Genomic DNA, 9438 nt, shown 5'->3' on the forward strand with positions numbered 1-9438 from the left:
AAAAGCCCCATCCACGCATGCTCCGCACCCCTCCAGGTACACATCTGCATTTCCACACTCTTGAGTTTCATCCTTTATAGGAAACCAGTGCAGTAGTTCACCTTAGACAGGGTTTTGCTTTCTGCACTTTTTGAATTGTGGTCCAGAAATTTTGAATTCTGCAGGTAAGCACCTGATTAAGTTTTGAATTTCACGCCATTCTGAGCTGTGAGAAAACCTCCTGCCGCCCTGCCCCATCTCACCAGATTGGTGAATCACGCTTCATCAGCATGTCCTCCTGGCTATCCACCACCCACACCTCGCCAGGGAACAGCGGCCTTGCGACCGACAGTCATGGAAACAAGAGCTGGCACTCAAGCAGCAGGTACACAGTAACCAGCACTAGAGCATGGCACTCACATCACCACACCCCACACCCAGACCCTGTCATCCCACACGGGGAAAGAAGGGTGCGGAGAGACAGACTACACCCACTTGACTTTTGTCACAGTAGATTTTTATAATTGCTCTACTTTATTAGTTTACTGTTCATCGCTTGCTTGACTAATTCACAAGTTAAGCTTTCACAGAACACACATATTTATATTCACCCACATATGGAAAAGCCCAGCCTGTCTCAGGTTTGCCATCATCTAGTCTCAAGAATCTGCTGGACTCTGGGGACAGATTCCCAAAGCAAAGAGGGGCTATTGTAATAGTAATATGTTTACAGATCTTGTGGCTCATTCTAGGGACCTGCTGGACCTGGAAGGGGAGGGAAGCTGGGCAGAAGAGGGGTCACGGAGCACCCCATGGTGGGACTGTGCCCCTATCTGTGGGCAGTGTCAAAGTTGAATTAAATTGTAAGGCGCCTCTCAGTGTCAAAGCTGGTTACTATCAGCAGGAAAAAGCACCTCTATCTGGTTTCAGAAGTATTGCCAGAGAAGAACCCACACGCGCTCCTCTGTCTCTCTTACATGGTAATGTGCATCATGTAATCTTTCCATTTTGGGGTACATTTTGCTAATCACTCCCTGTGCAGGACCCTGTCGTCCTTAACAGTATTAAGAACTAACATTTGTTGAGAACCTGTGTGCTGGGATCTAGGCCAAGGCTTTCCACATATGGCTCATTTGGCACTCATTTAGTATCCTCCCCCAAGGTTACTGCTGGCATCTCCATTTCATAGATGGACAACTGAGGCACAGGGACAGCCCAGGAGTCAGCCTTGGTACAGCTGGGATTTAAACACAGCCATCCAATAAGAGAGCAGGGGTTAAATCCAGCCATCCAATAGGAGAGCAGGGGTTAAATCCAGCCATCCAATAGGAAAGCAGGAATTTAAATCTAGCCGGTATGGCTTCAGACTAACCACTGTGAACCTCACTCTTTCAGCTGTTCCCAGGGGCAAAAGCCTTGTCTGATGACCCCATGGGCCTTCTTGCAGAGCCTAGGCTCTCAGATGACCCTGGACTGCCCCTGTGATGCATCAGTAGGTGTTTGATATGCCAAGTCTAAACACCTGTAATGAGGGCAGTGTCCAGGCTAACCATCTGCCTGAGTCTGCTCTCTCCAGTCTACATCCAAGGCCGCCGGGGGCCAGCACACCCCATCCACAGTGGTCCTGACGGGACTGCTGAATGAACCAGCTCAAGCGTGACCTTTCAGCCACCCCACCCCTCTCCCACTGGCTCCTGTGTACTTTCCCCAGTGCTCTCAAGCACTCTGAATTCATGGGGAAGAGCAAGGCTGCCAATGGGACTGCGTCCCTGCCCTGCCCACCATCCCGGGGGTGCAGGGCTAGTTTCCTTGGAAGTCAACTTCACGGGAGAACCATCACCTGTCCTGACAGCAGATCTGGCGGGATTCATCTTCCCACTGTGAGACAGGCAAATCCCTTGGCCCAGAAACCAGGCTTAATTGGAAATTAAATTGCATTTCCACGCCAACCACAGGGTGCCCGTATCCACAGCAGGGCGGGGAGCCCAGGGTGCCTCACTCAGGTGCACAGCACTGTGTCAACCGTCACTGCAGGTTTCCTGTGTGCACCGGCCACTCCTCTGTGCAGGCAGAGCCATGAGCCACACCCAGGGGACTGGCCGTGTTCTAGCAGCTCAGGGACAGAGGCACAGAGAGAATAGAACAAGGAAAACACTCAGAAGCCACAGCTCCTCCACACGACGCACGACGCAGGACGTGGTGTTGGTGGGAGAAGGGGACCTGCGGGCAAGGCTCTGGGGAGTCGGGAGTGAGGTCAGGCTTCGGAGGCCCTCAGCTGTGCTTCCCAGGTCGGACTGAGGTCTTGGCAGCTTGATCTCTGACACAACAGCGGGTAGCCAGTTGGCCAAATTAGGAAGGAATTGGCTTTGTCTTCATTACCTTCTCCAGATCTGAATTTAGAATCAGAAAGGATGTATGCGAAGTGGCGTGGGGGATGAGCCCTAGATGAGGCAGCAGAGAGCCCCAGCTTCCACTTTTGCCTGTCTCTTGTTGGCTGATGGCTCCAGCCGGACCTTTTAGAGTAGCCACTTTTCCATTGCTGTGACAATGCTCAAGAAGACAGCTTGAAGGAAGAGAGGACTACTTTGGCTCATGCTCTCCCGAGCTGGCTTCTGTGTTGCTCTCAGACCTGCAGTGAGGCACCAAGCATCAAGGCAGAAGACGTGACAAAGGAAAGGTTGCTCACCTTATGGCAGCCAGGGAGCAGAGACAGAAGAAGGGATTCTTCTCTGAAGGCATTCCTCCAATGAGCCTCTCTCTACGAGAGTTTCAACCACCTCCCAACAACACAACCCCAGCATGACTCAGTTATCAGGTTAATCCACTGATAAGGTCAGAGCCCTTAAGACCCAATCATCTCTCAATGATTAAATCCATCCATCCCGGAGGGACCTAGCCTTTAACACATGGGGTAACCCTTCCTAGCCAAATCATAGCAGTCTTCTCTCTGCATTGCAGTTCTCTGTCTCTGAAAATGGGGCCATGAGAGCTCTCCACATCTGGGGCTCTTGAGTGTGTTAAATAAAATAGTGAGCACAGAGTGCTTAGAGACATATTTTGTATACAGCAGGTGCTTGATTATTGCTGAAAGTATGGCTATTAAACCTCAGAACTCGAAATCTGGAAGGGACCTTTGAAACCCGCAGTTCCCAGTTTTAGAGATAAAGACACAGTTGCCCAGAGAAGAGAAGCCACTTGATCAATGGGATGGGATGCTTGTCCCCTCTCCTTCCCCTCTGACTTCCTCCATGCTGGTGTTGGATGTAGACACTTAGAAGGGGCCTAGCCTACGGCATGAAGACAGAACACCCATGAATGGGAGGTGGCCTTACACAAGAGGTTAGGCAAGACACTCATGAATGGGAGGTGGCCTTAGACAAGAGATTGGGTAGCCAGCTCATCAACTTCCTCCCGGGAAAACACATCAGGGAAAGGTGACCTCGATAAAATAGGGAGAGTCCTCAACAGAACCCAAATAGCTGCCACCCCTTTGTGGGACTCACACCTCCAGCATTGTGGAGAAGGAGCTGCTGCTGTTTATGAGCCATCTAGACCATGGTGTTCTGTTAGAGTAACCCAAAGGAGTAAGACAGGTGCAAAGGTGAAGACGAGGGTTTGAGGCTAGGCCTGACTCTACCTCCGCTGTTTGCATTCTAGGAACACAGATGTAATCCTGGCTTCAGTCAGAGGTCCGGGGTTGGCTTTGTCTTCAGCGCCTCCTGCCCTCTTCTGCCTCAGACTGGAGGTCTTGGATATGGGGGAGCTTTACAGTGCAAATGGGCTTCTCTCAGCTGGCTTGGGCACCCTGTGTAGGGTTCTCATCTTCTTCCTCCCATGAAAAGACCTCCTCTGCTCCCTGGGGGACCCTCAGATGCCGGACCCCACTTCGTGCCCTTCAGGATGGGGAGCAGATGGACACTGGGAAGAACGCTGGCTTCACCTGACCGATATGTTGTCTGCAGGGGCATTGTAAGGCCAGCTGTGTGAATGGGGATGGGGGCTGCTGCCCAAGGCCACCCAGGGCAGAGCAGAACAAACCTTGCTTGCACTCATCTTGTGACAATCACTCTGGCCACTTGTCAGTCTCAGCATAGTAATTCAGAACAGAGCACCAGGAGTCCCCCGGAGGAGCAATGACCACCCACCCCAAGGCTGCCTGCCAGGAAAAGCACCTGGTGGCTCTAAATCCCCAGGGTTAGGTGCCTGAAGCACCATGGACCATTCCCACAGGGTGAAAGAGCATCCAGGCTCACATTCCCACAGGGTGGATGTAGATGAACACACAGACAACTACATCACGCGAATGAGTGCTGTGCAGACAGGCCGGGAGGTGCAGCAGCACATGTAAACTGGAACAGGAAGAAGAGCTGCCCCACACAGCCCATGTTGTTCAGTTCGGCCTCATCCCTTCCAGCTGAGGCCCAGGAGAGGAGGAGACTTCTCCTGGTTGACCGTAAGTGCCGGGGCTGTGCCCCATCTTCTCCCGGCCCCAGTGCCCCCGATGTGGGCATGATGGGACCCACTGTATGAGGACAGGGACCTAGGATGGAAAGTGGCTTGCTTACCACAGCCAGCAGGATCTCGTGCAAATCTGGCCCCAGAGCTGAGACTTCTTTCCTAACACCTGCTTCCTTCCATAGCTACTTCACACCACCACTTCTCCCCTTGGGGAGGACACTGGGGCTTGGGATGTGGGGAAATTCTGTAACACAGAGGAGACTAGGGAAGGTGGGGGGCCTGCGAAGACTGAGAAGGACCTTGCTTGCTCTGCTCCTCTCTGTGCTATGGTATCACAGTACATACCTCCCCCACACCTGCCAAGGGGCCTATTTCTAGCTACTTTTAATTTGGAACAAACTAGCCGCTCCCCCGTGGTCCTGAAGTTAATAAGATGTCTGCACACCAGTGCCAGGAAAAACAGCCCTGAACAAATTATTCCTGCCTGGAATTAGGGTTATCTAGGAGAAAGAAAAAGAGAGAGGTGGGGGTAGGGAGGAGTAGCAGAGAAGGGCAACTTGGCACATGCTGGGAATCCAGCTTCCCCCTCTTCCACTGCCACAGGCCTATGAAGACCCCAGAGAGCATCTGGCCAGCTCAAATGAATCAGGGAGTGATGGGCTACTGCAGGAGATGGGCAGGCTGGTTATGCTGTGGGATCGACGCACACCCCTAGTATGCACCTCCACATTTCACCTGCACGTGCCTAGGGCCCTAACTCTGAGCATCTCCTCATGAGGAGAGCTTCTTGCAGCTGCCTTGCTGAGGATGGGAGATCTGGGGGAGAGCCCCTTGGGCAAACCTCTCCTGACAAAGAGAGGGGTGTGGCTATCATACAACCTTGGCCTCTGGTGCTCTTTCCTGCACCCCAAACACGCTACCCTCTGGAATCTGTCACTACCCCGGCATGGCAGGCGGCTTCCCTGAACAGTCCTGCTGGTTCACAGTTCTGATGAACTCGCCAGAGGCGTAAGGTGGCTTCCTCCGTCCTCAGACAGAGCTCCTGTGGTTGCTCATGTGTGGGGCAGGTGCTGCACAGGGCCTCAGCGTCCAGGCTGGTGTCTGCCCCACGCCGGGCTTCACTCACTGCACACATCGCGAGGCGCCTCCTCTGGGCTGGGCTCCACACCAGCCGTTCTGCGCGAGTAATCACAGGTACGTCGCCTCGGCTCACAGAGCTCGAGGGTGTGGGGAACACGGGCTCTCACACCAGGGTCTCACAGGGGTCACGCGGTCACAAACTGTCAGGGGTAGGAGACACCTGCGGGGACCTCATCTCTGCACGGGGGGACTTCACCCATGCAGCAGGCCACCGAGGGGGCATCTTGATGCCAGCAATATCTTGGGTTGCTGTCCAGAGACAGGCAGGGCCGAGAGGGTGGACCAGAGCCTTCCTGGTACCCCAGGGCCCCCAGAGTCAGGGAGAGGTGACCATGGGCAGGCAGCCGGCAGAACAGCACAGAGAGTCGTCTGGAGCCTCCCTTGTGTCCCAGAAATTCCCAAAGCTGGTGAGAAATAACTTATTCCCAGGACAGAAAGGGGAAGAGGGGGCGGGGGACGTGCCATCCTTAGCCCTGCAAACCCTCCTCTCGAGACTGGGTCTCTGCAAATCTAGAACGCAGTGCCATGAATGATGAATGCATCAGTGAAATCACAACAGAGGCTAGCAATCAGTAAGTGGTCAATGTGTCCATAAAGGGTGGCTTCCACATCCACCTGGGGTGGGGGTGGGGGTGGGGTGCACATGGCAAAGCATCCTCTAGGCTTCCGCAGACCTTTCTCGCCTCCCACTGCAGGACTAGCCCCGCTCCTGCATTGTCACTGACCTAAGCCAGTATTTAATTATTATTATTGGCATATGTGGTTGGTGCTGAGGAATCGAACCCAGGGCCTCACATATGCTAGGTAAGCACTCTATCACTGAGCCACCTTCCCAGCCCCTTAGCAAATATTTCACAAGCACCTGGGTGAGGCAGGGCACCAGGTACCCTGTCCGTGCCTGGCACAGAGCCAAGGCAGAGTAACACATGGTTCTCTCTGTGGAGTAGAGGCGAACGGCACAGATGCAGTTAGGATATTCTCTTCCCCTGGCGCCTGCCCACAGAAAACCCGGCCCCGGAGCGGGTCGGAGGCAGGACAGGTGGCCACTCCTTCCCCTCTCTGGGATTCTGAGCACCCTGTCCTCCTGCTTTGCTGTAGGGGCCTCCATTCCAAAGTGGCTGTCTCCACCAGCGCAGCCTTCTTCCCCCGCCAGCCCTGCCTCCTCCCATCTCAGCTCACAGACTCCTTGGTCTGCCCCAGGACCTGGGCTCTGTGCTCAGGGGCCCGGGTTTCCCTTCATCTCAGCACTCAGCAGGACGTCCGGGTGGACTCACCAGACTGCACACTCCACATTCACCCCCATGTCCACTGTCTGGAGCACACGGGAGGAACTCAGGAAATACATGAGTGAATGAACATAGACAAATAGGTAGAAAAAATATGCTCAGGCTCCTCTGTTCAAGTGGCCATCTAGCTGACTCCCTGTGTCTCTTGCCCGCACGCAAACACAAACTTTTTTGCGTGCCTTCCTTAGCAGACTCACTCACTCTTCCCCTGTTGCATAACATTCTTCTGCAATCGCTCTCTGCCGTTGCTGCCTCGAGTGCACAGACACACCTGCACTCAGCAAAACCAAAGAGCCCTGCAGGGGACAGGTCTGTGCCACCACTGGCATCTGCAGACCCCTGCCCCTCACTGCCTGTGGCCTGTCTCCTGACAGAGTCAATGCAGCACACTCCACCAAGGTTTCTAGTTCTAATTGCCCTGGACCCTTGGAACTGTGATGTGGCTTTCCCAGGTAGCAGATCAGGGCTGAGACCCAGCTTTTGCTCCATTCAGGCCGGAGTGCTTTCTGGGAAGTGAGTCTGGGACAGGATGTCACCCTCTCAAGGTCTTGGTATCCATACAGAATTGCACTGTGAAATCTATGTTCTGCTCCCTTTGGGAAGTGAAGCCCCTGGCTGGGAGCTCTGCTGCTGTGTTCCCCTCCCCTCCTGTGCCCCCATGCCAGGCCTGCGGTGACCTGACCAGGCATTCTGACCGTGAACATCAGGGTCCTGGGTGTCCTGGCGGGGGGAGCTCTGCTGCTGTGTTCCCCTCCCCTCCTGTGCCCCCATGCCAGGCCTGCGGTGACCTGACCAGGCATTCTGACCGTGAACATCAGGGTCCTGGGTGTCCTGGTGGGGGGAGCTCTGCTGCTGTGTTCCCCTCCCCTCCTGTGCCCCCATGCCAGGCCTGCGGTGACCTGACCAGGCATTCTGACTGTGAACATCAGGGTCCTGGGTGTCCTGGCGGGGGGAGCTCTGCTGCTGTGTTCCCCTCCCCTCCTGTGCCCCCGTGCCAGGCCTGGGGTGACCTGACCAGGCATTCTGACTGTGAACATCAGGGTCCTGGGTGTCCTGGCGGGGGGAGTTCCGCCTTCAGGAAGGTAGTAGGGAAACATCAGCAATTTGGAAAAGGAAATAAGAGGAATCTCACCACTTCCCACCCATGTCTGCCACTGTATTTACCCTGGGACACTGGGCAGCTGGGGACCTGGGTCCCATCACCACGGCTGGCACCCGTATCCTCTTCCATTGCAAGTTTATGAAATGCCAGTGAGGAGTTTGTGGTCCTCCTTCCTGAATATTTGGCCTCACATTTCCAGTGCCTTTCCCCTCTCTCCATCCCCGCCCCCCCAAAGGACTCATCTTTCCAGAAAGAGGCCATGAATATTTAAAGACTTTTTTTCAGCTATTGGAACCACATAATGCTACTAGTCACTCTATAAATGCAACTCTAGAAAGTTTGCCCACGTTCCCCAGCACAGATGCTGCAGTGGGGACCCTAAGAAGTTAACTGCCTTCTGGCCAGGGGCTGTCGGCCCGTGTGGGGCTAAGGATGCACACTTGTCCCTGATTCTGCTCCCCAGCCTCTGGGCCAGACAATCCTGCAAACTGTCTGTCACGGCAGTTTGGAGAAGCAGGGACAGTGACACTGACACGAGTAGCAATGTGGAATTATAGACACCCACGGAAACAGACCAGGCATGGCATCCAGAAACACAAGGCCTGGAACTCCACCAAAACAAGCTCTTGGCACTCAAAAGCAGAGCTGATCTGAACTGTGGACTCACCAGTGCGAGGCCGGTTCCAGCCCTGGGCCACCTCCTGCCGGTCCCCCTCAAGCAGTATCTGATCCGCAGAATGACTCACCGTTCACGCATCAAATCTCTCTTATCAACACCACACAACTCTCTGTGGATAACTTCGTGAAACTCCAGTCATGCTAAGGCACTTCTAGCGCTCTGACAAGGGCTCTGTTCCTCTGCCTGCAGCCAATCAGCCACACACCGGCAACCCCTGTTCCAAAGTCCCAGGCAATTACAGTGGGCTGAGCTCCCAGACAGGGTGCCCGCCTGCCCAGAACCAGGACCCAGGTGGTCAGCATCCTAGAATTCCAGCCGCCCCTGGAACTCTGGTACACCAGAACAGCCACACTGGCCGCCACACAAAGGCCACACGGGAGTCAGGACGCATCCAAGCGGGAAAGGAGGTTCGCAGCCAGTCTCCCTACCTTTGCTGAGGGTCCCGGTGATGAGCTTGAAGATGGTCTGGGCAAATTTCACGAACCCGAGCCTGCATCGTTTGGAGCAGCCGCTCATGGTGACGGAAAGCAGCCGGGCCCTGCCCGGGGCAGCCGGAGATGATGATGGCTTCGCAGGTCCCTGGACCGGGGAGCCTGCCTGGGGGAGCCCCAGAGAGCCTAGCTCCGGGCTCAGCACAGCACAGCGCGGCGCCTCTGCAGCAGGTCCAGCTTCTGCGCCCGGCGTCGGAGGGAGGCGGGCTCCCTCCCTCCCTCCTCCCGTCGCCTCCCGCTGTCCAGTCGGCGCTCACCCCGGGAGGGGGGACGCGGGGAGGACGCGGGGCGCCGGGCCGGGGC

General features: G+C 55.2%; 1 pseudogene; it reads right to left on the reverse strand.

Moving 5' to 3' along the window:
• Nucleotides 1-9185, reverse strand: part of LOC105994947 — a 175189-nt pseudogene extending 166004 nt beyond the window's left edge.
• Nucleotides 9186-9438: the final 253 nt, after the last annotated feature.

Source organism: Dipodomys ordii, unplaced genomic scaffold (genome assembly GCF_000151885.1).
Source record: "Dipodomys ordii isolate 6190 unplaced genomic scaffold, Dord_2.0 Scaffold112, whole genome shotgun sequence".
In the NCBI taxonomy this organism is placed as follows: Eukaryota; Metazoa; Chordata; class Mammalia; order Rodentia; family Heteromyidae; genus Dipodomys; species Dipodomys ordii.